Consider the following 27495-nt stretch of genomic DNA (forward strand, 5'->3'; position numbering starts at 1 on the left):
TATATAAACATATATAAACCTAAAAAAGGTCCAGTAAAAATACTGTATAAAAGATTAAAAAATGGTATACCTGTATAAGGTACTTACCATGAATGGAGGCTGCAGGACTGAAAGTTGCTCTGAGTGAGTCAGTGAGTGAGTGGTGAGTGAATGTGAACGTCCAGGACATTACTACATGCTACTGTACGCTTTATAAACACTGTACATTTAGGAAACACTGAATGTATTTTTTAAAATATTTTGGCCGGGCGCAGTGGCTCACGCCTGTAATCTCAGCACTTTGGGAGGCCGAGGCGAGTGGATCACAAGGTCAGGAGATTGAGACCATCCTGGCAAACACAGTGAAACCCCGTTTCTACTAAAAATACAAATAATTAGCCACGCATGGTGGCACGCGCCTGTAGTCCCAACTACTCTGGAGGCTGAGGCTTGAACCCAGGAGGCAGAGGTTGCAGTGAGCCAAGATTGCGCCACTGCACTCCAGCCTGGATGACAAAACAAGACTCCATCTCAAAAAAAAAAAAAAAAAATTTTTTTCTTCTTCAATAACAAATTAACCTTCACTTACTGTAACTTTTTGGCTTTATAAACTTTTACACTGACTCCTAACACTTAGCTTAAAACACATATTGCACAGCTGTACAAAAATACTTTCTTTATATTCTTGTTCTGTAAGTTTTCTATTTTTAAAATTTTTGTTTTGCTTTTTAAACTTTTTTGTTAAACGCTAAGATACAAATATACACTAACCTAGGCCTACATAGGGTCAGGATCATCAATATAACTGTCTTACACTTCTACATCTTGTCCTACTGGAAGGTCTGCAGGGACAGTAGCATGTGGAGCTGTCATCTGTCATAACAGTGCCTTTTTCTGGAATACCAACGGAAGGACCTAAGACTGTTTTACAGTTACCTTTTTTTTTTCCCCTTCCCTTGAAACAGGGTCTCGCTCTCTCACCCAGGGTGGAATGCAGTGGTATGATCATTGCTCACTGCAACCTTGAACTCCCTGGCTCAAGCGATCCTCTTGCCTCAGTCTCTCAAGTAGCTGGGACTACAGGCACGCACCACCATATCCGGCTAAATTTTTTGTGTATTATTCTTGTAAAGACGGCATCTCACTATGTTGCCCAAGATGATCTCAAGCTCCCGGGCTCAACTGATCCTCCCGTCTCAGCCTCCCAAAGTGTTGGGATTACAGGCATCACCCACCATGCCTGGCCACAATTTATTATAAGTAATAGTACATTCTAAAATAATGATAAATAGTATAATAAATATGTAAACCAGGAACATAGTTATTACCAAGTATTATGTACTGTACATAACTGTATGTGCTACACTTTTATATAACTGGCAGGGCAGGTTAATTTACACCAGCATCCCCACAAACACATGAGAAATGCACTGCACTAAGACGTTATAAAGGCTATGACATGACTAGGTGAAAGGAATTTTTAGCTCCATTATAATATTATAGGACGATCATGCTGTACGTTGTCCATCGTTGACTGAAACGTTATTCAGCACATGACTGTAGTTTATATAAAAGGAGGGTGAGGTGTGCTAGGTTATTAGAGTTGAAGCTTAAGAGACCAGATTCACGTGGAAGGATCACTTGAGACCACGAGTTCAAGACCAGCCTGGGCAACGTAGTGAGACCCTGTCACTACAAAAAATTTTATTTATATTTTTATATACACACACACACACACACACACACACACACACATATATGGCCGGGCAGGGTGGTTCACGGCTGTAATCCCAACACTTTGGGAGGCCAAAGTGGGTGGATCACTTGAGCCCAAGAATTCAAGACCAGTCTGAGCAACATGCAGAAACTCCGGCTATACAAAATATATAAAAATTAACTGGGCATGGTGACAAACATCTCTAGTCCCAGCTACTCAGGAGGCTGAGGCAGGAGGATCACTTCAGCCCAGGAGGCAGAGGTTGTTGCAGTGAGCCGAGACAGCACCACTGCACTCCACCCTGAGCAACAAGAGGCAAGACTGTCTCAAACAACAACAAAAAAAATTAGGCATACATGGTGGCACATACCCGTAGTCCCAGCTACTTGGGCGGCTGAAGCCAGAGAATCACTTGAACCCACAAGTTGGGAGACTGTAGTGAGCTATGATTATGCCACTGCACTCCAGCCTGGGTGACAGAGGGAGACCCTGTCTGAGAGAGAGAGACGGGGAGAGAAGGGGGAGGGAGGAGGGGAGGAGGAGGGAGAGAGAAACCACATTCAATGCATGTATGGTTTGGATAAACCAGATATGATAGGTGTTTATGAATACTTGGAGAAATGTGAATGTGGACTGGGCATTAAAATAAATTGTTATTGACATGAAATGGTGGAGCTAAATAAAAAAGGAAGAAAAGGAGGGAAGAAAAAGACAAGACAAACACAAAGGCACATGTATAGAATAATGTCTCTCTGCCTCTACTCTGAAGGGATGTTTCTTTTTTTAATGGCACATAAATTTGTATAGAAAAATGTCTGAAAGATAAAAACAGGATGGTTTTATTTTCTTTCTATTTTTTTAAAGACAGAGTCTCACTGTCACCCAGGCTGGAGTGCACTGTCACCTCAAACTCCTGGGTTCAAGTGATCCTCCTGCCTCAGCCTCCTGAATAGCTGGGACTACGGGTATACATACTACACCATGTATGCCTAATTTTTTTTTTTCATTTTCTGTAGAGATGGGGTCTTGCTATGTTGCCCAGGCTGGTCTTGTGATACTCCCGCCTTGACCACCCAAAGCACTTGGATTACAAGCATGAGCCACTATGTCCGGCCTGGTTTTGCTTTCTTATTTTTAGTTATATGTAGTTTCTACAATGTACATATACAACTTTTATAAGAATATTTAAGACTATATTTTAAAATCTATCCAAAGCACTTGAAAGAGACTCAGGTCACTAATTATTAGGAAAGTACATTTCAAACCACATTAAGATTTGACTTCACATCCATCAGGAAGGCCGGTAGGTAGGTAGGTAGGTAGGTAGGTAGGTAGGTAGATAGACAGACAGACAGACAGACAGACAGATTAAAGAAAATGTTGGTGAGGAAGTGGAGAAACTGAAACTGTGGGGATGTAACTGTGGAAGACGGTATAACTGTTCCTTAAACACACACACACACACACACACACACACACACGGCAGGGCAGGGCATAGTGGCTCACACCTGTAATCCCAGCACTTTGAGAAGCTAAGGCGGGCAGATTACTTGAGGTCAGGAGTTTGAGACCAGCCTGGCCAACATAGCAAAATCCCATCTCTACTTAAAAAAGAAAAAAGAAAAAATTAGCTGGACATGGTGGCGAGCCACCTGTAATCCCAGCTACTGAGGAGGCTGAGGCAGGAGAATCTCTTGAACTCGGAAAGCGGAGGCTGCAGTGAACAGAGATCGTGCAACCGCACTCCAGCCTGGGTGACAGAGTGAGACTCCATCTCAAAAAAAAAAAGAAAAATTAAACACAGTATTACCATATGATCCAGTAATTGCACTTCTGGGCATAAACTCCAAAGAATTCAAAGCAAGCACTCAAAAAAATATTTATGTACCCATGTTCATAGCAACATTATTCACAAGAGTCAAGGTGGAAGCAACCCAAGGATCCATCAACAGATGAATGGACAAACAAAATGTGGTATATACATACAATAGATTATGAATTCTGACATATTAAACAAGGGGCCAGGCGCAGTGGCTCACGCCTGTGATCCCAGCACTTTGGGAGGCCGAGGTGGGTGGATCACCTGAGATTAGGAGTTAGAGACCAGCCTGGCCAACGTGGTGAAACCCTGTCTCTACTAAAAATACAAAATTTAGCCAGGCATGGTGTTGGGGGCCTGTAATCCCAGCTACTTGGGAGGCCGAGGCAAGAGAATCGCTTGAACCCAGGAGGCGGAGGCTGCAGTGAGCCGAGATCATGCAACTGTACTCCAGCCTGGGTGACAGAACGAGACTCTGTCTCAAAAAAAAAAGAAAAAAACCAAGGATGAACCTTGAAGATACTGGGCAAAGTGAAATAAAAGCCAGTCACAGAAGGATAAATATTCTATTATTCTACAAATACAGAATGAAGTAACTAAAGGTGTCAGATTCAAAGAGACAAAGTAGAATGGTGGTTGCCAGGTGCTGGGTGTAGTGGAGGAATTGGGGAGTCATTGTTTATGGGTCCAGAGTTTCCATTTGGGAAAATTTTTTAAGTTGCTAGAAATAGATGGTGGTGATAGTTGCAAAACAATGTGAATATACTTAATGCCACTAAACTGTGCACTTCAAAAGTTAAAACAGAAAATTTTGTTACATATATGCTACCACAATTTTTAGACATCTGTCTAATCAAAATTCTACCAAGATTTTTTTCAAAATCAGCAAGCTGATTCTTAGGTGAAAAGGCAAAGGAGTTAGAATAACCAAAACCATTTTGAAAAAGAACAAAGATGGAGGACTCACACTACTTGATGTCAAGGCTTTCTTTTTTTTTTTTTTTTTTTTGAGACAGAGTCTCGCTCTGCCGCCCAGGCTGGAGTGCAGTGGCCGGATCTCAGCTCACTGCAGGCTCCGCCTCCCGGGTTCACGCAATTCTCCTGCCTCAGCCTCCCCAGTAGCTGGGACTACAGGCGCCCGCCACCTCGCCTGGCTAGTTTTTTGTATTTTTTAGTAGAGACGGGGTTTCACCGTGTCAGCCAGGATGGTCTCGATCTCCTGACCTCGTGATCCGCCCGCCTCGGCCTCCCAAAGTGCTGGGATTACAGGCTTGAGCCACCGCGCCCGGCCGATGTCAAGGCTTTCTATAAAGCTACGGTAAGATAGTGTAAATGGTGATCAAGACAGATCAACGAAATAGAATAGAAAGTCCTGAAACAGACCTACACACATATGGTCATTTGATTTTTGACAAAGGTGCCAAGGTAATTCAATAAAGAAAGATAGTCTTTTCAACAAATGGTGCTAGAATGACTGGATATCCATATGTCAAAAAAAGTTAATTCTTTCCATACCTTGTACCATATGCAAAAATTAACTCAAAATGGATGCTAGACTCAAATGTAAAAACCTAAAACTATAAAAACTTCTAGGCAGCTTTATTTGTAGTCACCAAAAGCGGAAACAACCCAAATGTCCTTCAACTGGTGGTAAATGGACAAGCAAATTATGTTATACTCATACAATAGAATACTACTCAGTAATAAAAAGGAACAAATTTCTGCTAAACACAACACCCTGGATGAATCTCAAATGCATTATGCTAAGTGAAAGAAGCCTGACTCAATTGGCTACTTATTGTATGATTCCATGTATACGACAGTCTGGAAAGAGCAAAAAAAAAAAAACACATATAAATGACAAAGAAATCAGTGGTTGCCAGGGGCTATGTTTGGGGAGGAAAGAAGGACTACCAAGGAATATTGGAGGGATGTGGATATAGGGGTACTGGAACTGATCTATATCTTAATTGTAGTGACGGTTAGACAACTGTATACATTGGCCAAAACTCCCAGAACTATCCGCTAAAAAGTGTAAATTAGACTGTATGTAAATATCATAATTTTTTTTATTTATGTCCATCAGTGTTCCCCTGTCCATACTCAAATGCTTTCTTCTGATGTATTTCATCGACATCTACATTGGAACCTCAAAGCTATCTGTTTCAGTTACCTGAATAACATTTAATATTTAATTCCATGTTGCTGTGATTGTTTTAACCATTTAACATATAAGTAGTCCCTCATACTGACTGAAACATGATTGTTGAAGGCATTGGCCAAAGGCGATATGCATTTGTAATTTTAACAGATGTCAAAATCGCCCTCCATATTTGGGGGTTATATCGAATTATACTTCCACCAGCAATGTATGTACGGATCTGTGAGTTTCTATACAGTCACCAACAGTGCTGTCAAGACTTGAGAGATTTCTGGCAATCTGCTAAGTGAATAGTGGTATTTAGGATATAGATTAACCTCCCTACAAATTCTACTTCACAATCTCAGGAACCAAGCATACACTTTCAATAAATCCCTTGTTATTCAAAACATCAACCAAACAGATTTCGATAATGCAGTATTAATCACTATCTGAACTCCTGCTAAGGAAATCAGGAACAAAACAGGTCTAAGAAGGGATCTCTGTCATTTTAATAAGCACTTCTCTATTTTTCTTTTTTTTTTTTTTTTTTTTGAGACGGAGTCTTGCTCTGTCGCCCAGGCTGGAGTGCAGTGGCCGGGTCTCAGCTCACTGCAAGCTCCGCCTCCCGGGTTCACGCCATTCTCCTGCCTCAGCCTCCGGAGTAGCTGGGACTACAGGCGCCCGCCACCTCGCCCGGCTAGTTTTTTGTATTTTTAGTAGAGACGGGGTTTCACCATGTTAGCCAGGATGGTCTCGATCTCCTGACCTTGTGATCCGCCCGTCTCGGCCTCCCAAAGTGCTGGGATTACAGGCTTGAGCCACCGTGCCCGGCCTATTTTTCTTATTTAAGCACCATTCATATCTTTTTCATAAATGCTGTTTGCCTTTTTTGAACTTTTTTTTTTTTTTTTTTTTTTTTTGAGACGGAGTCTCACTCTGTCACCCAGGCTGGAGTGCAGTGGCACGATCTCGACTCACTGCAAGCTCCGCCTCCCGGGTTCATGCCATTCTCCTGCCTCAGCCTCCCGAGTAGCTGGGACTACAGGCGCCCGCCACCACACCCAGCCAATTTTTTGTATTTTTAGTAGAGACAGGGTTTCACCGTGTTAGCCAGGATGGTCTCAGTCTCCTGACCTCGTGATCCACCTGCCTGGGCTTCCCAAAGTGCTGGGATTACAGGCGTGACCCACTGCTAATGATCTTTTCCTTACTGACTCCAAAGACCTCTTTATATGTTAGGATAAATAGCCTTTCAGGCTTAAGTCAAAAGTTCTCTCCACTGCTTCCACAGAGATGATTTCCTGCTAAAACGGATTCTTCGTGCAAAAGCCCTACCATATCTCCCTAGTCGTAACTAAACCTTTTCCATAAAGGCTTTATCTTGTAGCCCGCTCATCTCTTTACCTGGTCCCATTGTCACATACAAAGGATATTACTGTATTTTGCACTCAAGCTTTCTGAGATCTACCATCTCTGGGCTAGCTCACTATTTTCCACACTTCTTTGATGCACAACCTACCGGCCCATCTACACATTTTTTGTAATCTGTGCATTTTATGTCTCCAAGTGTGCTAAAAATAGGAGTTTGCAGTTTTTTTTGTTTACGTTGTTGTTTCTATATTATACGAGAGGGAAAAAATGCTTTCATACTACCATGGTAATACCAGAAGTGTTACCAAAATACTTATGCAAGTAATAGCATAAAATGGTTTCTACAGCAAATCAACTTCCCCTAAATACTACTCAACACTGAATTTTTTTTTTAAGTTAACATTTTTTCCCAAGGCCACACAGCTAAGAGGCAAAAATCTGGGCTTGAATTCATCTTCTACATGTTTGTCTCACAAATATATAGTTGTCTTACTAAGATAATCCACATAATAGCTCTTCAGAACAAAAATAAGACTACACTCTTAAAGTATTGTGAATCACTCAATTTCAAAACATAAGAGGTCTTAATTTCCTTCCTTTGTACTTAAGGAACTGTCTAAAACTATCACACAGAAACCCCTGAAATATCTTGCTCTTCATTCAACACATGCAATAAAAATAATAGTTTCCTTAAAATTGTGTACACCAAACGATCTTTAGCAAAATCTTGAGCAGCAGAAAATCCCTAACAGCTGCACTTTACCATCAATCTTATTATAAAGCAATAGGCATTTGCTATGGGTTAGACATGGTTTGTTTGTCCCCACCAAAACTCATGTTGAAATTTCATCTCCAATGTGGCGGTGTTGGGAGGTAAGGCCTACTCAGAGGTGTTTGGGTCATGGTGGCAGATCCCTCATGAAAGACTTGTTGCCATTCTTTTGGTAATGAGTGAGGTCCTGAGTTCTCACTCTGGTGAGACTGGATTAGTTCTCCTGGGAATGGATTCATTCCCAAGAGAGTGGGGCTGTTGCTTTAAAGCCAAGCTATTCCTCGGGTTCTCTCTTTGAATGTGTCCACTTCCCCTTTGACCTTATCTACCATGTTTTGACCTAGCAAGTAATCATCACCAGAAGCCAAGTAGATGTGGTACAATGCTTATTTTCCAGACTGTAGAACACTGAGCTAAAACCTCTTTTGTTTATAAATTACCCAGCCTCAGGTGTTCTGTTATAGCAAAACACAAATGGACTAAGACAGCACTTACTGCCTGTAATTATACTTCCTAAAGAGGAGTAGTAGCTCCCCCATAATGCCTATAGGTAGTCGCTTAATAAATAAATTATGGAAAATTCCACCTATATGAGAGCAGTTCTCTTAAATTCCAATATGCATAAAAATCATATAAAATGCTTGTTTAATTGCATGGTCACAGGTCCGACACCCAAGGACTCATTTAGTAGATCTGTACACAGGTCTCAGGTATTTGTATTATTCACAAATCCCCTAATATAAGTGAATCCATACTCCACTTTAAGAAAAGCTATTCTAAGTCATGGAATCAGCAACCTGTTATACATAGGATTACCCAGTTTTAGAGAAACAGAAGGTATGAGTAGCTAGGGAAGAGAAGCAAACACGTTCCCCGCTTCCTGCCCTGGGCCACTTAATCATCTGAACATTATTCACTCAAATGCCAGGAATCCACAGCTCAATGATGCATTTCCCCAGAATGTCCTTAAGAAGCTTCCCAGAGACTAAGCCACCAGTGGCCACCACACTGCTCTTCTTTCTACAAGAAAAAAAAAAAAAAAAAAAAGTACCTTTCCTGAAAGGTATTGCCCAAATTTAAGCTAAGCAAGATTGAAAATCTCCAGGAAGTTCATTCCATATAGATTTCAACTCACCCCTGGGATCTTCCCCGATTCATTTTCTTTAAATGCAATTTTTTTTAATTGTTTTTTGTACAGTCAAGGTCTCACCATGTTGCCCAGGCTAGTCTTGAACTCCTGGACTCAGTCTCCCAAAGGGCTGGGATTACAGATGTGAGCCACTGTGACCGGCTTCTCTGTTCATTTTCTATCTTCTACAGAAACACTAAGCCACCCAGTTTTTAGTCTAAATAACTCAAAACAAAAGTTTACCCAACTAGAAAAATGTATCATTTAAGAAAAATACAAGGTATCATCTTCGGGCACTTATATTTAAATATCATCAACCCCAACAAGACCCTGCAAAAACCAAAGGCCTGCTTTTTCTATTAATAAAATTGAAGCTACAACTTCAACCGCAATGTTTGTCTCATCATTCCATGGAAAGTACTCATTCCCATCTCTGCTTCTCCAGCCTGTAACCATAACCACCCCCTTGTACTCGATGCAGAATCATTATTTAAGGACCGGTTAAAACCATAGGATGGGCGCAGTAGCTCACGCCTGTAACCCCAGCACTTTCAGAGGCCAAGGCGGGCAGATCTCTTGAGCTCAGGAATTTGAGACCAGTTTGGGCAACATGGTGAGACTCCGGTCTCTACAAAAAAATACAAAAATTAGCTGGACATGATGGTGTGCGCCTGTGGTCCCAGCTACTCAGGAGGGTGATGTTGGAGAATCGCTTAAGTCCGGGAGGCAGACGTTTCAGTGAGCCGAGATTGAGCCACTGCACTCCAGCTTGGGAGACAGAGGGAGACCCTGTCTCCAAGAAAAACCTAGTATTTGTTCCATGAAAAACTCCCCCTACTACAGCCCTCAATGAATTGATCCTTTCAAGTGCAGTAAACTTAGACTCAAGTGCACAAAGTAAAAAGGCTACAGAAAATAAAAAATAAAGTAAAATTTAAAAATTTTAAAAGAGATTTCAATTCAATTAAGCACATCTGTACCAGCACTGTGGTAGGCCTGATGATAAAAATAATGCACATTTTCGAATGTAAAAAAGGATTAAAATAAAGAGTTAATAATAAATAAAATCAAGGATTTTAATGCTGAATTCTTCAGAGGTGACATACACGAATGTCTGCACTTACTTTGGAGTGCATTTTTAAAAATGGAGAGCACAAAAGCTAGACGGATGGTACCTGACAAAACAAATACAGTCATCCCTCAGTATCCATGGGGGATTGGTTCCAGCACACCCCGAGGACACCAAAATCCATAGTTGCTCAAGTCCCTTATATAAAATGGCCCAATATTTGCATGTAACCTACGTACATCCTCCTCATCTTTAGATTAGTTGTAATAGCAAATATAATGAAAATGCTATAAAAATAGTTGCTGGGGCCGGGCATCGTGGCTCACGCCTGTAATCGCAGCACTATAATCCCGCTGAGGCGGGTGGATCACCTGAGGTCGGGAGTTCGAGACCAGCCTGACCAACATGGAAAAACCCCGTCTCTACTAAAAATACAAAATTAGCTGGGCGTGGTGGCGTGCCCCTGTAATCCCAGCTACACAGAAGGCTGAGGCAGGAGAATCGCTTGAACCCGGGAGGCGGAGGTTGCGGTGAGCCGAGATCGCACCATTGCACTCTAGCCTGGGCAACAAGAGCAAAACTCTGTCACAAAAAAAAAAGAAAAAAAAGAAAAGAAAAAATAAAATAGTTGTTGGGCCAGGCGCCGTGGTTCACGCCTGTAATCCCAGCACTTAGGGAAGCAGAGGCGGGCAGATCACCTGAGGTCAGGAGTTCAAGACCAGCCTTGTCAACATGGTGAAACACCATCTATACTAAAAATACAAAAATTAGCCAGGCATGGTGGCATATGCTTGTAGTCCCAGCTACTCGGGAGGCTGAGACAGGAGAATCATTTGAACCCGGGAGGCGGAGGTTGCAGTGAGCCGAGATCATGCCATTGCACTCCAGCCTGGGCGACAGAGCCAGATTCCATCTCAAAAAAAAAAGTTGTTATACCATATTACTTAGGGGAAAATGACAAGAAAAAAGTCTGTATATGTTCAGTACAGATTAAAGCAGGTTTTTTCAAATACTGGCTGAATCCACAGATGGGGAACCATGGATATGAAGGGCTGACTGTAGAGCAAACTGCTAAAAGTCAAATCTAGGTGATAGGTATATCAGTATTCACTATACAATTATGTACATTGGAGTTTTTCATAATAAAATGTTCAGGGAAAATGAATAAAACATACTCTTTCCCCCCAATGAATTTAAAGTACAGTGAAGGTGTCACACAAGTGATTACTATAGGGTACACTGAAAGCACACTGGCATGAATATGCTTAGGAAGCCTCAGGGCAACGGAAAGTAGCTCTTCTGGGAAAGGAAAGCTCAGGTATGGTTTTCAAGTAACCTCAATCTAAATCTGGAAGGGCATGTACTGTTATGCTGGCAAGTGGGTACAGGAATATTCCAGGCATTAGAAACAGCCCAAGCAAAGACATATCTAGGCATCAAACAGCCTGGTGTCCCCAAGGAACGAAGAGCAGTTAAAGTTATGAGAGATGGAGGTTAGGTGGTTTGGAATGTCATGATAAACTACTGAACTTCAATCACTACGCCTCCTCTGTAAGACACACTCCTTGAAATCTCTGAGATAATCACTACCTCTTTCTGTTCCTATACTTTATATAAGTTTCCATCATTACAATAATGACTCTATTTTAGTATTTTTGTTTCATTAGCTACCTTCTGTATTAAGACTGTGGACACTGAGAACAAAAACTGCATCTTAAACACAACTCTGAAAAGACACCATCAAAATACGTACATAGTAAAGTTTGTTCTTTTGAGGCAAGAGAATGGGGTCTGGAGGCAGGTGGAATAAGACCTATTCACCCTGACTTCCTAGAACTAAATCAATGGGAAAACCCCAACTCTCCATACCTAAGGAACTCTCCATACCTAAGTACCTCTGTGTGGCAGAGGGAAAACTGAAAGTACCTTTCTTAGGAGTGTAACTTTGTATAGTTACAAAGTTTGCATAGGAGTGTAACTTTGTAACTTCACTTCAGCCCCTGATTGCTTGCTTTCCACAACCAATCAGACTGATCACAGGCCACTACTTCATTTGCATGGGGTGTACACCATGTGGCCAACGGAAACCCTCTAGAGGATATTTGGACCCCAGAAGATCCTGTAACCAGGGCTCTTGAGCTGCTGCTCCAGCCGCTCCTACTCTGTGGAGTGTACTTTCATCTCCAATAAATCTCTGCTTTCCTTGCTTCATTCTTTCTTTGCTTTGATGTGCGTTTTGTCCAATTCTTTGTTCAAAATGCCAAGAACCTGGACAACTTGCAGTCAAGACCCTCTACCAGTAACACTTTTAACATAAAGTATGCCTTAAATCACATCCCCAACACAACAAAGTAACAAATGTTACTACCTTAGCCTAAAAAATGTTTAGGCTAACATAGTATAAAGAAATAATTGCCAGGTGTGGTGGCTCACACCTGTAATCCCAGCATTTTGGGAGGCTGAGGCAGGTGGATCACAAGGTCAGGAGTTCAAGACCAGCCTGGCCAAGATGGTGAAACCCTGTCTCCACTAAAAATACAAAAATTACCTAGGTATGGTGGCGGGCACCTGTAATCCCAGCTACTCGGGGGGCTGAGGCAGAGAACTGCTTGAACACAGGAGGCGGAGGTTGCAGTGAGCCAAGATGGAGCCACTGCACTCCAGCCTGGGCAACAGAGCAAGAAAAAAAAAAAAAGAAAGAATTATACAACACCACTTTTTCTGGAAGAAAAAACACTAAGTCACTTATACATACATATGATATTTTAATAAAATTTTTGCATTTCTAAAAGCCATGGGGATGATTCGATTTATAAATGCAAAGTATATGCTACTTTAAAATATGCTGCTATTTGTGTAAAATATAAGGTACTACAATTAAGTGAAAAGAGCAAGTTACAATGCAATACATATAAATATAATTCAATTCATTTATGATTAGGACATTTCTAGGATACAAAAAACTATCAGCAGTGGTTACCTCTAAAAACTTGGAATGGAAGAAATGAAATCTTTCGCTTTACACCCCTTTTGTACTAAATTTTTGCCATGGGCAGGGATCATTATTTTTACACATTAATAAAATTATTCCTTCTTTTGAAGTAGTATACTCTAAACATTCAAAAACTCTTTGAAGATATGAAGACCATGCTACAAAACTCATTAAGCCTGCCGGATACTAACTACTTCTGTAAAATACACAACAACTCAAGAAAGACAAACATTCCAAGGAATTACAATACAGGGAACTCAGTTGTTTCACTGCGGACATACTCCCTGAAGATTAGTTTAAAACAAAATGATGGGGGCTGCGGGAAGAAAGTGGTGGGAGAGACAGGCAAGACACACAGAAACAGAGACACACAGAGAGAATGAACCTCATCAGTTTAACAATATGCTTAACTGAAATGAAACAACTGAAAAAGCATTCTGTAAGTTTTCAAACCACCAAGACTATAGTACCATTTACCCAGGCAAATTCTTTTTAACAAGCTTCTTTTAAAATCAGAATGTAAATGAGCAATGCAAGAATCAATGGTGCACTGTGTCTTGCAGTAGTACTCACAGATGAATGGAAAAAGAGAAGAAATCAAACTAACACCTCAACCAGTCTTTTTTATGGAAGCAATGAAACAGAAAAGAACACACATACCATAAAGTATATCAACCATAAAATATATGAAGTAATTTGGAAGGCAGACAGCAGTAAAGTATTTGCTTTGCTGATTGACAAGACAAGCTACACAAAAAGCGATGGGCATAGAAGATTATAATGGATGATTTCCCTCATAATACTGCAATGGAACATATATCTCGGGCTTAAAAATGCTTCTTTAATGACACCAAGTTGAAGATTCTAAAAAAAAAAAAAAAGTCCATTAAGATTTACTTACATAATATACAAGTCTACTTATTGTGGCCATAATTCTCAAGAACAAGAAGAAAATAGTAATAGTGAAGTTCCATGGTAAAATGCAATGGGTTGAATGATAGTATGCTAAAAGTTTACTAATAAAAAATTAAAAGCCAGTAGTCGAGACTATTAAAATTCCCCCAAAGTATAAGATACAATATACTATAAGCCATATCATCTAGGTGGAACCCCTGAATGTTTTAATGCCAATGCTCTTCAGTGCACATTATACAGGAAATATATCATCTTGGTTTTCACCCTCTTTATTACACAAAATTATCTTTAAAAATAATCAGAACAATCACATAGCATTCTAATACCCTGATAAATCACCTATTTTCATTTTCCTTCCCAGCCTTTGTCCACATGTATATGCCTGTATGACTCTGTAGATTTTTCAAAACCATAACCACAAAATGGATACAACTGTGCATAACTTTTCATCTCCATATACATTTCTAGGCACTTCTGTAATATTCATAATACAAACTTCTAATAGTTTTATGAGATTCCACCAGATGTGATAATCTACTTCTTATTAGACATTAAGACTAACCCCAACACTTCATTGTAATAATTAACAATGCTTCCTATGTACAGATTTTATGTTGAATTATCCCTTATTTTCTCATTATTAGACCCAAGTAGATTTATTTTAGGGCTCTTGATTAAAGACAGGATGCATCTCTACAATTTTTTCTATTTGTAAAATGCAGAGATTTGCACCTATTCCTTGCAAAGTTATGAAGAATTTAAAATGACAGATGTCTAGCCTGGGAAACAGGGAAATATCACCACAAAAAAATGTAAAGGCCAGGCGCGGTGGCTCATGCCTGTAATCTCAGCACTTTGGGAGGCCGAGGCAAGCAGATCACCTGAGGTCAGGAGTTTGAGACCAGCCTGGCCAACAAGGCAAAACCCCGTCTCTACTAAAAATACAAAATTAGCCAGGCATGGTGGTGCATGCCTGTAGTCCCAGCTACTCGGGAGGCTGAGGCAGGAGAATTGCCTGAACCTGGAGGGCAGTAGTTGCAGTGAACCGAGATCACTCCATTGCACTCCAGCCTGGCGACACCACGGTAGCTCATGCCTATAATCCCAGCACTTTGGGAGGCCGAGGTGGGTAGATCACGAGATCAGGAGTTTGAGATCAGCCTGACCAACATGGTGAAACCCGTCTCTACTTAAAGTCTCTACTAAAAATACAAAAATTAGCTGGGCATGGTGGTGCACACCTGTTTAAAAAAAAAAAAATTTTTTTTTTAATTTTTTTTAAGTAGCTGGGCATGCTGGCACACACCTCCAGTCCCAGCTACTCAGAAGGCTGAGGTGGGAGGACTGCTTGAGTCCAGAAGTTTGAGAGAAACCTGCGCAGGCCCTGTTTCAAAAAAGATATCCTTAAAAAAAAAAAAAAGTTCACTAACATTTAAAATCATAACAGTTATTCATATCAATCTGTATGAATGCAGATATAAAACCTTTGGTCAAATGCTTTCCAAAATTTGTCTTCATCGTAGTTGTCCCTTTCTATACTGTAATGAAGTACATTTCATCTCTGTAACATATTCTAAAACAATGGTAACACTATCGAGCACATTCTTTGTCAGACACTTAACATAATACACTACGTTTAGTTCAAGGTAGATGATACTCTGCCCATTTTACAGATGAGGAAACAACAGGGTCACATAGTCAATAAAGAAAGGTGTCATAGGTGCTCTTAAATTTACTTGTCTCTAAAGTATAAGTTCTTTCCACCATCCCAAGCTGCCTCAAAATAAATTCAAAGTTTTTGGAAGCTATTCACCCTTACAAGAACAAACTTGTGACAGAAAACTATTAAGAAACTCAAATACCTTTGTTATCAGACATTTCATCAGGTAGCATACACATCTCCAGAATCAAACACATGGAAGGTTATAAAGATCACAGGACTGATCTAAGGAAGAGACCTGGGTTGGAATCCTGACTCTGCCACATCAGCTTTATAATGTTAATTTATTATAGATATTATTAACATCATATATATTTGTAAATAAATATTTACCATATATATATATGAAGTTAGAGTACTACTCTTCAAGGTTTCTTCCTGCTCTAAAATTCTATGGTTCTAAAAAACACAGAACCAAAACCAGAGAACACAGGATATATGTCCTAGTGTTCATATTACTAATTCTAATTGTGTAACCCTGTCCTAGTGTTCATATTACTAATTCTAATTGTATAACCCTGGGCCAAGTTTCTTAGTTCCTCTGAAACGCTAATTCCTTGTTTGTAAAGTAGCATGAATACCACAAGAGGCTGGCTGTAGAGCAGGGAGGATGGCTTAAGCCCAGGAGTTTGAGACCAGCCTAGGAAACATAGCAAGACCTCGTATCTACTGAAAATAATAATACTAAAAAAAGTAGCCTGGTGTGGTGGAGCGTGCCTGTAATCCTAGCTACTAAGGAGGCTGAAGACGGTGGATTACTGGAGTCCAGGAGTTTGAGGTTGCAGTAAGCTATAGTCTTGCTACTATATTCCAGTCTGGGCAACAGCAAAACCCTGTCTAAAAATAAAAAAAACCACAGGACCTCCCTCCCTAAAGGATCATTATTATGAAGAAGACAGAGTGAAAGTGCTTTGTAAACTAAAACTATCGTGGAATCATTGCTACTATTACATTTGATTAAAGCACATAATGACCAGCCAGGGGAACAAAGTAAGACACCATCTCTACAGAAAATAAAAAAATATTAGCCAGGGGTGGTGGCAGACATCTGTAGTCCCAGCTACTCAGGAGGCTAAGGCAGGAGGATCCCTTGGGCACAGGAGGCCAAGACTACAATGAGCTGTGATCACACCACTACACTCCAGCCTGGATGAAAAAGCGAGACCTTGTTTCAAAAAAAAAAAAAAAGGAATAAAAAAGGAATAAAAGGTTGTCTTAACTTGTGAAGATAACTCATCAGAAGAAAACATGCTAATAATGAGTTCAGACATAGTTTAAATATAGCGCAAAAAAAAAAAGGTATTTAATGAGCTTCAGACTATTTTTTAATCTTAGCTCCAATTTCTTATATTCTATAGTAATACTGACAAGTCTCTCAGGTCTCAAAACTTTCTCCTGCTTCATAGACTGATTTTTAAAAATCTGACTGATAGGTTCAGAAATGTAGTTATATTCACAACTAGGACTAAATTTATTTATAAATATTTTAATCACAAGTTGGGCACAGTGGCTCGTGCCTGTAATCACAACACTTTGGGAGGCCAAGGAGGGCAGATAGATTGCTTGAGCTCAGGAGTTCGAGACCAGCCTGAGCAACATGGTGAATCCTTCTCTTTACCAAAAATACAAAAAATTAACCAGGTGGGGTGGCACGTGCCTGTGTGCCCAGCTACTCCAGAAGCTGAGGTGGGAGGATCACTTGAGCCCGGGGAGGCGGAAGCTGCAGTGAGTTGAGATCACTCCAGCCTGGGTGACAGAGTGAGACCTCGTCTCAAAAAAAAAATTAAAATTAAATAAAATATTTTAATCAGTATCCAGATAAAGCACTAAATTAAATCATTCAACAAATATTTCTTGAGACCCTGCTAAATATCAGGCACTATTAGAGACACCACCTTTACAACATTGAAGAAAGAAGTTTTTGCCCCCATGGAGCTTAAAGTCTATTGAGGGGGAAGAAAAATAAGAAAATACCAAGCACTGGTAAATGTTAACATGAAAATAACACAAGATGATTATGCTGAAAGGGGAACAGGGCTCTCCATTCACTACATTTAAATGTAATGTAACGTGTATGATCATTTTCAGCAAAACTATAAATAATACATTCTATCTTCCTAAATAAGTCAATCTATAAAGGACGTTTGAAAATTATTTTTTTGGCCACGCACAGTGGCTCATGCCTGTAATCCTAGCACTTTGGGAGGCTGAGGCAGGCGGATCACCTGCGGTCGGGAGTTCGGGACCAGCCTGATCAACATAGAGAAACCCCGTCCCTACTAAAAACACAAAATTAGCCGGTCATGGTGGCTCATGCCTGTAATCCCAGCTACTCGGGAAGGCTAAGGCAGGCAAATTGCTTGACCCTGGGAAGCAGAGGTTGCAGTGAGCCAAGATCGCGCCATTGTACTCCAGCCTGAGCAACAAGAGCGAAACTCCGTCTCAAAAAAAAGAGAAGAAAATTATTCTTTTTCTGACACAGGTTAGAGGGAAAAAAATTAACTGCTGTATAGAATGTTTTCATTTGCCCCTAACTCCTCTTTCTACACCTGGAAAACTTTTCACCACTAAGTTGTTAGTGTCTCTTTAACCACTCTAAAGTTAGCCAGTCCAGAACATTCTCAGATATCATAAAGGATATCTTTTTCCATAGGTTCTGCAATGCCTTGGTACTGACAAATCCCCAAAAGGAGAATACTATGGACTTCCTACCCGGAAGTAGTTTATGTAGACTACTACAACCTGGCATAACAATAAATACAATTATGTAATTATTTTTCAAAAGAATGATGTCAAACAGCCAATTTTACTTTATCCATCCGGCTCATGACTATAAATAACCATTACTATCAAGAAGCAGGCTAAGCTACTAATAAAAATCTCATTTCACTATAGGCTTCACCGCTAAAAAGATTACACTACAGTAAGAAAAAAAAAACATCTGGGCTCTTCCCACTGATTCTCTCATACTCTATTTACAAAACACTTGAACTCAGCTCATCCACGAATTGGCTATCCACTGAATGCAACTTAGCACTACTAGGCTAAACAAGAGGATGGATAGATTACTTCAGGTTTCCTAAGCAGTAAATTGAAATGAACTAGGAGAACCACAAATAAGGTGAACAGAGATTACAAAATACACAAACTCAATTTAAAAGAATTAGATACATCTACTTAATACTAAAAAAAAAAAAAAAAAAAGTGCTAGTAATTTACTAAAAACTACTGTATACTCATAAGACCCTTTCAGGTTAAACCTAAGTTTGTCGGTCACATTCACAATACCTTGCTGAAAAACAAGGGGAAATATTAATTTCAGCTAGTAATCAAAGAAATGCAAATTAAAGAAATCTGAGGAACTGCATGGAGTGTTTAAAATAACATCTCGCAAGCAAGGATAATGTGGTTACCATGTATCACAGCACTGGTGGCACTGTAAAATCAGTACAACCCTATTAGAAAACAATATAACTTCAGTTACCAAGAGCTTTAAAAATGTTCATGCTGACTGACAGCGTGATTCCAACTGCTGGACACAATTAGGGAAAAAGATAAAGCCACTTGTAGAAGTATTGCTACCTAAAAATGAGGATAAAGAAACAGACAAATGTACAAGGAAAGTAGTTGGTTTTGGTTTATGATACAGCAAAAAAAAAAAAAAAAAAAAAAGACAAAAGTCTGTATAGCCCTGCCTCACATCATATTCAAAAGTAAATTCGGGCCGGGCACGGTGGCAAGAACCAGGGCAAGAACCAGGCCCCTCTTTTTCACTACTACATCCCCAGTGCTTAGCACAGTGCCTGCCATATACTAGGTACTCATAATTTGTGGAGCAATTCCACTTCTGGGTATGTACACAAAAGAATCGACTGCAGTGACTTGAACAGATATATTTGTACACCAATGTTCCTGTCACCATTATTCATGCTTGAATAATGGCTATAATAGCCAAAAGGTATAAGTAACCCAAGTATCTGTCAACTAATGAGCAAATAAGCAAAATATGGTATATACATACAATGGAATATTATTCACTTTTAAAAAGGAATGAATTCTGATAAACGTTACAACATGTATCACCTAGAACACATGCTAAATGAAACAGCCACAAAGGACAAATATTGTATCATTCCACTTATACCAAATACCTAGAATAGTCAAATACAAAGAAAGTAGAACAGTGATTACCAGGGGTTGGGAGGTGGGAGGCAGCGAGGGAAGGAGGGAGGAACAAGGCCCTATTGTTTAATGGGTACAGTTTTATTATGAGATGGTAAAAAAAGTTCTGGATATGAATGATGACAATGGTTGCACAACAATGTAAATGTTCTCAATGCCACTGAACTGTATACTTAAAATGGTTACAATGGCAATTTTTATATATATTTTACCAAAATTAGATTAAAAAACCTTCTGGAATGAGGAAAGTAGAATTATGAGTGGTTTTTCATATTGATAATAATTCTCTGTAAAATATTATCTCAAGAGGCAGAAAAATGAAGTGATTTTTATAAGACACTCATCTCCAGCATTATTCCTACCCAAGTTAGCTTTTACACAAAACTTAAAGAAACTAAAGTAGTTGCCTACACACTTATTTCACATGAAGTACAGAAGGAAAAAAGAAAAAAGTTTTTCCTTTCAAAATAGACTCCAGAAATTCCAATCATATTTTTCAGAGCTATTCTGAAGAGGACATCAAATTGCAGTATTGCTTTATCCTAATACTATTTGCATATTTAAGTACAATCAATTCTTTGATCAGCCACACTAACACCAATGTCGCATGTAAAATAATTCCAATACAATTTTATTTGACTTTGTAGAATTCAATAAAGCCAAATATGCCTTCCCTTCCTGTCCCTGACCACTTCCCAGCTTAAACCTATTATTTGTAACCTGGGACCCAGTGTGGGAGAAGAACGCAATTCCCAAGAGATGCGACAAAGAAAACAATCTACATAAGGATAATTGTTGATTATATCAGCTTTAAAGATAATTTTAACTTGACATAATTGGAAGAACAGTTTTTATACTGTATACAATTTAAAAGCATCTCCCAGATGGGAGAACATGCCATCTGGATTCTTTTCAAATTTGAGATGCTTATGGATTGTATGCTATATTATCCTAAATTTTCTCCTACCTCTTTGACCACTCTTATCAGTGATCCTACTTCTTCCTCCTGCCAAGTTAAGCATGATGTTTTCACCTCTGACCCTTCGGCTCTTTATTTCTAATCACCCCCACCAAAAGCCAATGTACACCATGCATAATGATCCCAAAAAAATCTCCTGCTCTTATCTCTGCTGAACCACAGTTACATAATATCAACTTAAGGTTGATATATCTAAAATCCAATGTCTCTTTCTCTCCAAAATCAGCTTGCATTTGGATGCAAGAGTATAGTAAAATATTATTACTACTATGTTCCAACTACATACATTATTGCAAGAAATGTTTTGAGAAGCAGAAACAAAGAAAAGGGTATGCATTCCAAGACGTCAGAAAAACTATGTGCTATCAAAATATTAAGTATTAACCAAAACATAATTATTGAAAGTTTCAGTACAACACATTTTAAAAATATACACACATATTTATGTACCTAGAAACGTACGTATGTATGTTATCTCCTACTAAATTATAAATGGCAAAGCTAGGATCCCCCTGCTCAAAGCTAACCCTCTGCTTCACATCAAGCTCCATGCTGTGATCATCACAAATACACTATAAATGGTCACTCAAAGAATCTTTAGGCAAAATGAGGGGTTGCAAGTTAAGTAAGAAGCAGCAGCTTTAAGAGACCTGTACTAACAGATAAAAGGCTCTACAGAACATAGAAGCTGAGCTGAAGGCATATACTCCTCCTGGAACTCAAGGCAATTCATGAGAATAGGCCTCTAAAAACTACAGGAGACTCGATTGCCTCCCAATTCCCAACCAAAATAGGCCCAAACACCTGCCACAGCATTTCCCTTCTAAGGAATGCCCATTTTGGTTGTTAAATATGAAATTAGTTTACTTCAGGATCAGCTTGCAAATAAGTCCAGCGTATCTATCTCTGGATGCCACATAAGCATTAGCTCAACAAATATTACATACTTACTACACTCCAAGCACTGTTCTAGGTGCTGGGGTTAAAGCAATGTAAAGGCAGCTGAAAAATATCCTTCCTCTCACTTAACATTCTAGATTGGGGAAAAAGACAACTCATGTAAATGTATGTTTGATGGTAATATTAAGCAAAATAAACTGAAAAAGGAGGGCTGGAAAAGCAAGGGATATTATTTTATATGTAATGGCCAAGGAATGTTCCACTGAAAGGGTAATACTTGAGCAAAATATCCTGGAGAAATGAGTAACCCAGTCAGGCAGAGGGATCAGCAAGTACAAAGGCCACAAAGTAAAAACCTACTTGAGCAAATTACTGAATTTCTTTAGGTTGTTTTCTCATCCATAAAACGGGTATAATATCCCCTATCATGTAATAACTAAAGGTAGTATATTACCTCAGGTATTTGACACATGCAATGTACTCAACAAATGGAATTACTGAGCTATCTGGGGGGCCTATCATGCCAGCAAAACCCTCAGCCTATTATCTGGCACACAGAAAAATCCCAGAAAAAGTAAAGGTTGAGTATCCCTTATCCAAAATGCTTGGGACCAAAAGTGCTTCAAATATAAATATTCCAAAATCCAAGTATTAATATTGTTTGGATTTGGGATTATTTGTATTACACTTTGCAGTTGAGCATCACATATCCAAAATGTTATTTGTATTATACTTACCAGTTGAGCATCCCATATCCAAAATGTTCCAATGAATATTTCTTTGGAGCATCATGTGGATGCTTAAACGGTTTCAGATTTTGGAGGATTTTGGATTTGGGATGCTCAACCTGTATTATTATAGTCTCTATAAATAACCTATAAGGCAAATGGGATTACTTACAGCTGGGAAAACTTGAGGATTAGAGATTTGCCCAATCCTCTGCTATCCCCTAAAATTCCTATAAGGATGCACAAACATACTCCACAATTAAATAGAGGACTTAAAAGTACACTGCCAAGATGAAGAAACCACTCCCATTATTGTCCACTGATCAGCAGTATGGCAGTGTAGCATTAAGAACTCAGGAACAGAAAACCAAACACCACATGTTCTCACTTGTGAGTGGGAGCTGAATGATGAGAACACATGGACATATGGGGGGAAACAACACACACTGGGGCTGTGGGGGAGGGGCAGAGCATCAGGAAGAATAGCTAATGGAAGCTGGGCTTAATACCTAGGTGATGGGATGATCTGTGCAGCAAACCACAGGTTTACCTACTACGTTAACAAACCTAGCCATGTACCTCTGAACTTAAAGTAAAAAAAAATAAAAAATAAAAAATAACTCATTAGTGGCCAGGCACGGTGGCTCACGCCTGTAATCCCAACACTTGGGAAGCCAAAGCAGCCGGGTCGCTTGAGCCTACGAGTTCAAAACCAGCCTAAGCAATATGGTGAGACCCCATCTCTGCAAAAAACATGAAAATAAGCTGGGCTTGGTGGAATGCACTTGTAGTCCCAGTTACTCAGGAGGCTGAGGTAATAGTATCACTTGGGCCCAGAAAGTCAAGGCTGTAGTGAGCCGTAATCGTGCCACTTACACTCCAGTCTGGGCAACAGAATGAGACCCTATCTCAAAAAAAAAAAAAAAAAAAAAAAACTTGGGAACCAGATTGCCTGGGTTCACATTAAGGCTCCAACACTTCCTAAGTATGTGTGTGCTTAGAAAAAGTTTAGGCTCACTATGCCTCCATTTCCTCACACACAAACAGAAAATAATAATAGCACCAACACCTCACAGGCTTGTAGGGAAATATAAATGCATTAATTTTTCTATTTTTTTCATTATTTTTAAAGGAAATGTTTCTGAGTCATAAAATGGATTAATTTTTGAAATCACTTCTATTTCAGTGCCTCACAAATAAGGTTGTCTACTCTTAGCAGTAATAGCATAAAAGTAAAATAAGGAAATCACCATCAAAACATTTCTACTTTTTATGAAGAACTATAGAAACTGTAAAGATACTGGAGGAAAAAAACAAAAAGCAGCAGAAAAGGGAGGCTGGAATATGAAAACCAAAACACAAACTGGAATCATAATGCTGCCTAACCTAGACCAGTTTACATGAACAGATTATTCTTATTAGAATTATTGTTCTTTACTATGGAGACAATGCTTTAGATTAACATTTTGTTTCAAAGTTTATTTTCTAAAAAAGTTAATTCCTTAAAATTAATTCAGATACCACTTTACTCAAGATTACAACAGTACAGTATAAGAAACTTTATCATCAGTACAGTGTAAGAAACTTTATCATCTCCCTGCGACTAAGCGTTTTCTAGCTGCTACTTGATGTTTATTATAAAACATGAAACATATCACATGCAACTTTAAACATCCATCAGCTCTCGGTTGAAAATAAGCTTTTCTCCTACTTAATCCCCCAAAAGGTTCCTGATCACTATGAGAAGTTTAACTTCCTCCTCTGTCTTTTCCATTTAGAGTTCTTGTATCCTTTTTATTCTCTTTCCCCAAGGAAAGTATCACTATGAAATCTATAAATCATCCCACTGGGAGGCAGTGTATCACCATGTAAAGAAGTGTTCTAGAATTAGGCAGAACTGGATTCAAAAAGTAAGCTTGGTCACTTATTAGCTGAGTGATCTTGGGCAAGTCTCTTAACAATTCGGAACCTCAGTAAATGACCTCAACAGGGTTGTTGTAAGAAACAAAAAATTAAATGTTAGGGAACCTAGTACAACTTGTCATATAGTAAGAAAATGCTATAAGTGGTATCCTGTCGATACAAACATTATCATTAATGCAAAACCAACTATAGGAAACTATTTTTCTTCCAACATCAGCTTTTAAATATGAATACCAATAATGCAATTATAATGCAGGGTTACATTTCTTTAAAAAAAATCGAAGGTTTCAATTCAATTACCATTTGAGAACCTGTATAATATACACTGTACAATGAAACAAGGATTCAAAATCAGATGAAAACAGTTCCTAGACTGAAAAGTTTAATCTTGTTATAAGTGATAAATCTGGATATTTGCCAATATTGTACATTCAAACACTATATATACATACATGCACACATAATTGCCTCAAGTTAGAAATCTTTCTTTTTTTTAAATTTAATTTCATCTTTTTTTTTTTAAGAGAAAGAGTCACTGTCACCCAGGCTGTAGTGCAGTGGCACGACCTTGGCTCACTGCAGCCTCAACCTCCTGGGCTCAAGTAATCCTCCCATCTCAGCCTCCCAAGTTGCTGAGACTACAGGTGTACACTGCCACGCCTGGCTAATTTTTGAATTTTTGGTAGAGACAGGGTCTTGCTATGTTGCCCAGGCTGGTCTGGAACTCCTGGGTTCCTGCCTCTGCCTCCCAAAGTGCTGGGATTATAGGTGTGAGTCACTGCTCCCGGCAGAAACCTATTTTTCTGTAGTAACTTAGAAAACTGCTTCAGTCTAACTTGAAAGGATTAGCAACGGAATATCCTATTATAGGAACTTTTCTAATAAAATCCCATATTGTCCAAATGATCCCTCTGAAATTTTTCAAGTATATTTAGAATACCCAAATATGAATATAACTACTGAATATTCCTCAATGAATAGTAGCACTTTATGCACTGATATTTAACCAAAACTCAGAAAGTACATATATGGCAGGGCGCAGTGGCTCATGCCTGTAATCTCAGCACTTTGGGAGGCCAAGGTGGGCGGATCACCTGAGGTTGGGAGTTCGAGACCAGCCTGACCAATATGGAGAAACCCCGTCTCTACTAAAAATACAAAATTAGCCGGACATGGTAGCACATGCCTGTAATCCCAGCTACTCGGGAGGCTGAGGCAGGAGAATTGCTTGAACCCAGGAGGCAGAGGCTGCAGTCCAGCCTGGGCAACAAGAGCGAAACTCCGGCTCAAAAAAAAGTACATATACTCACAACTGGAAAAATCCATTTGTAATTGACAAGTTTGCTTTTCAAAAACATACCTTCATGCTTCTGTTTCCCTGCCAGCCATGACTACCACCACTTCCTCAATTCTCCTGCCAGGAGTAAAGTCTGAGGAATGTCTTTTGGCCTGAATGAGTGGTGGAAACAGGGAGGGACATATCCCAAAGGAAAAAATATTATGGTTTTGCTAATAATATTTCCTACACTTTATCTTCTTCTTTATAACAGTGTAGAAGGGAAATTCTCAAAGGTTCATGTTCCTATCTTTAATACTATTTCTTTAGACCACAAAAAAATGCCTCTAGCTTTGTAAGAAGATATTAAACACATTCTTTGTAATAATATTTAGCCACCATAAAGTTTGCAAGTTAGGTACAAGGCAGTAGACACACTGGTGAGTGCAAAAATTCTCCTTGCTTTTAAAAGGAGAAAAAGGTTGGAAATCTAAGGAAAAAGATTATCGTATTTCCCAATCCTGAAATGGAAGTACTTCAAGTATACCAAACCTCAATCATTTTATATGATGGGTGTGTGGGCGAGTGAATGAAATGAAAATCAAATACTAGGCCAGGTGCGGTGGCTCATGCCTGTAATCCCAGCACTTTGGGAGGCCAAGGCAGGTGGATCACGAGGTCAGGAGTTCGAGACCAGCCTGACCAACATGGTGAAACCCCGTCTGTACAAAAAATACAAAAATTAGCCAGGCATGGTGGCACGCACCTGTAATCCCAGCTACTCAGGAGGCTGAGGCAAGACAATCGCCTGAACCCAGGAGGCAGAGGTTGCAGTGAGCCGAGATCACGCCACTGCACTCCAGTCTGGGCAACAGAGCAAGACTCCATCTCAAAAAAAAAAAAAAGAGCTGCCATCTTGCGTCCCCGTGTGCGTGTGCCTGATCTCAGCTGGTCCACCCAAGATCCCCTGAGCACCAACCCTAGTCCCCCGCGCGGCCCCTTATTCGCTCCAACAAGATGAAAGAAACAATCGTGAACCAGGAAGAAACTCGCCAAACTGCAGGCACAAGTGCGCATTGGCGGGAAAGGAACTGCTCGCAGAAAGAAGAAGGTGGTTCACAGAACAGCCACAGCAGATGATAAAAAACTTCGGTTCTCCTTAAAGAAGTTAGGGATAAACAATATCTCTGGTATTGAAGAGGTGAATATGTTTACAAACCAAGGAACAGTGATCTACTTTAACAACCCTAAAGTTCAGGCATCTCTGGCAGCGAACACTTTCACCATTACAGGCCATGCTGAGGCGAAGCAGCTGACAGAAATGCTACCCAGCATCTTAAACCAGCTTGGTGCAGATAGTCTGACTAGTTTAAGGAGACTGACCGAAGCTCTGCCCAAACAATCTGTGGATGGAAAAGCACCACTTTGCTACTGGAGAGGATGATGATGATGAAGTTCCAGATCTTGCGGAGAATTTTGATGAGGCTTCCAAGAATGAGGCAAACTGAATTGAGTCAACTTCTGAAGATAAAACTTGAAGAAGTTACTGGGAGCTGCTATTTTATATTATGACTGCTTTTTAAGAAATTTTTGTTTATGGATCTGATAAAATCTAGATCTCTAATATTTTTAAGCCCAAGCCCCTTGGACACTGCAGCTCTTTTCAGTTTTTGCTTATACACAATTCATTCTTTGCAGCTAATTAAGCCGAAGAAGCCTGGGAATCAAGTTTGAAACAAAGGTTAATAAAGTTCTTTGCCTAGTTAAAAAAAAAAAGAAGAGGGTATCAACCTTTGGGTAACAGTAATTGCATATATAAGATGATCATGGGGCCGGGCACAGTAGCTCACGCCCGTAATCCCAGCACTTTGGGAGGCCAAG

The 27495-nt window shown here is 39.6% G+C and overlaps 1 protein-coding gene and 1 pseudogene across 9 annotated transcripts in view; one reads left to right on the forward strand and one right to left on the reverse strand.

Annotated features, from left to right (window-relative positions):
* LOC105468436 (STAG2 cohesin complex component) overlaps positions 1 to 27495 on the reverse strand; it is a 140581-nt gene that overhangs the window by 99206 nt on the left and 13880 nt on the right. The window lies entirely within an intron of this gene.
* LOC105468560 (transcription factor BTF3 pseudogene) lies at positions 26632 to 27381 on the forward strand (annotated as a pseudogene).

The sequence above is a fragment of the Macaca nemestrina genome, chromosome X (assembly GCF_043159975.1).
Source record: "Macaca nemestrina isolate mMacNem1 chromosome X, mMacNem.hap1, whole genome shotgun sequence".
Classification (NCBI taxonomy): Eukaryota; Metazoa; Chordata; class Mammalia; order Primates; family Cercopithecidae; genus Macaca; species Macaca nemestrina.